This window comes from Sinocyclocheilus grahami, unplaced genomic scaffold (genome assembly GCF_001515645.1).
Source record: "Sinocyclocheilus grahami isolate Dianchi unplaced genomic scaffold, SAMN03320097.WGS_v1.1 scaffold573.1, whole genome shotgun sequence".
In the NCBI taxonomy this organism is placed as follows: Eukaryota; Metazoa; Chordata; class Actinopteri; order Cypriniformes; family Cyprinidae; genus Sinocyclocheilus; species Sinocyclocheilus grahami.
In genome coordinates, this window is record NW_015505752.1 from 298244 (window position 1) to 301975 (window position 3732).

Consider the following 3732-nt stretch of genomic DNA (forward strand, 5'->3'; position numbering starts at 1 on the left):
TTTGTTATCCATTCTGAATGTGAAAGTGCCCAAGCAACATTGCTCAAAAAAAGTTGCTTTTACTCCTTTTAAAAGTAATCACGTTACTGTTCTGATTACTTTATTTCAAAAGTAATTAGTAATTAGTTACATTACTAGTTACGTTACTTTTTTCTCCATGAAATTCATGAAATCCCAGCATACACACTCCCGATAAATCCAAGTGGATGCTGCACACTGGTGGTGGTTGAGGAGAGACCCCCCCACATGATTGTAAAGCGCTTTGGGTGTACAACAATACACGATAAAGCGCTATATAAATGAATAATTCATTCATTCATTCAAATTTCAGCACTGCATTGCTCAACGCTGCAAACACGTGTTATAGCCTAAATAGAAACTCTGCATACGCTTGCACCAGTTAATTGTTTATATTTTATATTAGTTCATGTTGCTTTTGTGCAATAGATGAGATGAAATAGATTCTATTTTGCAGGAGTCCCGTGAATCATTATATTCTCCCACATCCCGCGCACACACACACACGAGTCTCTGAACTCGCCTATCAAGTCTTGCCCCTGCGCCGCGCTCTGTTGCGTCGGGTCTCGCGGGAGCAGGTCTCTAATCCACTGGCACTTGACTCGACAGTGCGTGAGCTACATCCTTTTTGCAATCTCTAGATTATAAAACACTGCATTCTGCCAGCAATGTAATGTGGCAGTATAGAGATCTCGGCTTGTAACTATACTCTAATTACTATTTTGAAAATGATAACGCATTAAATTACTCCGTTACTAAAAAAAGTAATCAAATTACAGTAATGCATTACAAAGTAATGCGTTACTGCCCAACTCTGGTTTTGACACACATGTTCCAGGTGTGCCCTAGGTCGTCGGGTGTTTCGGGTCTTTCAACATCATACACCTTCACCCAGGCGACCCAGCCAGGGGTGATCAGTCCCCGACTTGTGTCTAGGTAGCTTGTATAGTCCATGGATTGCCCCTTTTGATCCACAGCCATCTTGATGCCCTCTCAGCGGCATCCATGATATTCCTGATGGCTTTATTCTTGTGCAGTCCCCTGATTCCCAAGAACTTAAGAGTCCTGCATAACAACTGGCCGGCAAAACCCCGGCAGCCAACCTTGATGGGGAGGCAGCAGGTCTTCCATCCCCTGTTACGGCATTCGCCTGTCAACTCCTCATACTTGGCCCTCTTCCGTTCAAAGGCCTCTTCCATCCAGTCTTCCCAGGGCACAGTTAATTCCAGTAGAACCACCTGCCTTGATTATTCTGAGAATAGGACCATAATAGGCCTAAATGTGGTTGTGGCGATGGTTTCTGGGAATTTGAGCTGCTTTCCCATGTCAACCTTTAGCTCCCAGTCTCAAGCTGTTGCCAGGAGACCACTTGCTGGGTTCCTGCTCCCTGGTGGTTTCTCTCCAGCCTTAAAAGATGCGATTCCCCGCTGTGCTGGCTGCTGATGCTTGCTGAGAGAGATCCCTGTGCTGATAGTTCCAGCGATTACCCTTAGCACCTGATCGTGGCGCTACTTATAACACCCCTCTCCCAGGGCCTTAGGGCAGCAGCTTAAAATGTGCTCCAGGGATCCTCTTTTTTGGCATAAGAGGCATGCAGGGGTGTCATTCAGGCCCCAAGAGAAGAGGTTGTTTGGACTGGGGAGGACATCGTAGACTGATTGGAAAAGGAACTGGATCCAGTTTGGCTCCGCTTTCCACAACTCAGTCCACGAGATCTTTCGGTCCATCGCTTGTTCCCTTCGAGTCCACGTCCCTTGTTGTCGCATCACCACCATCCTACTAATGCGCCGTTCCTCCACCCCTGCTCGGATTTCTTCTTGGACCAGTTGACACCTGTCATTTCCCCGGGCCTTGTCATATCGAGGTTTATGTTTACAGCCAAGCCCTGCGAGTCCTGACGCCACTGTACCCACCAGCACACTGTGCCGCAGCCGCGCCTCAGCCTGATTGACTGCCTCCTGGGCCCTCCACTTCCTACCCGTCCTCACCTCGATGTCACTTTCCCCCTCCTCTTGTAGACCACATAAGGCACTGTACTTGGACCTGGTGCTGAGTTCATCCTAGCTGCTTTGACAACCTCCTGAACCTCTCTCAGGGTTGGATCCTTGAGGTTAAATGCCACACTGGGTTCCGGTGGGGTTATCAACGTGCAACAAGGTCCAAGGTCCTGGTCTCTAGCTATATCACTGTAACTGGTGCTGAGGTACTTATCAACCTCGTATTGAGTACAGGTGAGTCGACCGCTACGCTTCTGGCTGAGGAGCCTCCTGGTGAATCCGAAGGGGTTTGCGATAAACTCTGCCCGTGTGCGAGCCCTCACCTTCCCCCTCTTTCTATGCCACTCAGTTTGACGGGTGGTAGTGTGCTTACTCCTTACGATGTTCCAGAGCTCAGCCAGGGTAGCTTTGTCCTCCTCCTTTGCCTGCTTTCTAAGCACACGGAGCTCCTGCCGCAACTGACGGATCTTCTGCTCGCTCCGTTCCCACGGCTCTCGGCCCCGCCCCTCTCGTCACACTGGTCCACTTCCTCATCAAACTGGGGCCACTCATTTTCCTTATTAGCGGCAGGCCACTTAACCTGTAGTTGTTCAGAAATGGATGGTCTGGGCACTGTGCGGTGACTCCGGGCCAGGCTCCTCCTGCATCTCACCAGGTACTTGACCGGTGCGTTGCAACACTTGTGTACCAGACAAGCACTTCATTCTGGCCTGGTGGATCTTAAGGCCATGCAGGTTTATATATACTGTATATACAAACCCAATTCCAAAAAAGTTGGGACACTGTACAAATTTTGAGTAAAAAAGGAATGGAATAATTTACAAATCTCATAAACTTATATTTTATTCACAATAGAATATAGATAGCATATCAAATGTTGAAAGTGAGACATTTTGAAATGTCATGCCAAATATTGGCTCATTTTGGATTTCATGAGAGCTACACATTCCAAAAAAGTTGGGACAGGTAGCAATAAGAGGCCGGAAAAGTTAAATGTACATATAAGGAACAGCTGGAGGACCAATTTGCAACTTAATAGGTCAATTGGCAACATGATTGGGTATAAAAAGAACCTCTCAGAGTGGCAGTGTCTCTCGGCAGTCAAGATGGGCAGAGGATCACCAATTCCCCCAATGCTGTGGCGAAAAATAGTGGATCAATATCAGAAAGGAGTTTCTCAGAGAAAAATTGCAAAGAGTTTGAAGTTATCATCATCTACAGTGCATAATAGCATCCAAAGATTCAGAGAATCTGGAACAATCTCTGTGCGTAAGGGTCAAGGCCTGAAAACCATACTGGATGCCCGTGATCTTCGGGCCCTTAGACGGCACTGCATCACATACAGGAATGCTACTGTAATGGAAATCACAACATGAGCTCAGGAATACTTCCAGAAAACATTGTCGGTGAACACAATCCACCGTGCCATTCGCCGTTGCCGGCTAAAACTCTATAGGTCAAAAAAGAAGCCATATCTAAACATGATCCAGAAGCACAGGCATTTTCTCTGGGCCAAGGCTCATTTAAAATGAACTGTGGCAAAGTGGAAAACTGTTCTGTGGTCAGACAAATCAAATTTTTAAAGAGGACAAGGACAACCCAAGTTGTTATCAGCGCTCAGTTCAGAAGCCTGCATCTCTGATGGTATGGGGTTGCATGAGTGCGTGTGGCATGGGCAGCTTACACATCTGCAAAGGCACCACCAATGCTGAAAGGT

General features: G+C 47.1%; 1 pseudogene; it reads right to left on the bottom strand.

Annotated features, from left to right (window-relative positions):
- Positions 1 to 932: 932 nt before the first annotated feature.
- LOC107556561 (uncharacterized) lies at positions 933 to 2719 on the bottom strand (annotated as a pseudogene).
- Positions 2720 to 3732: the final 1013 nt, after the last annotated feature.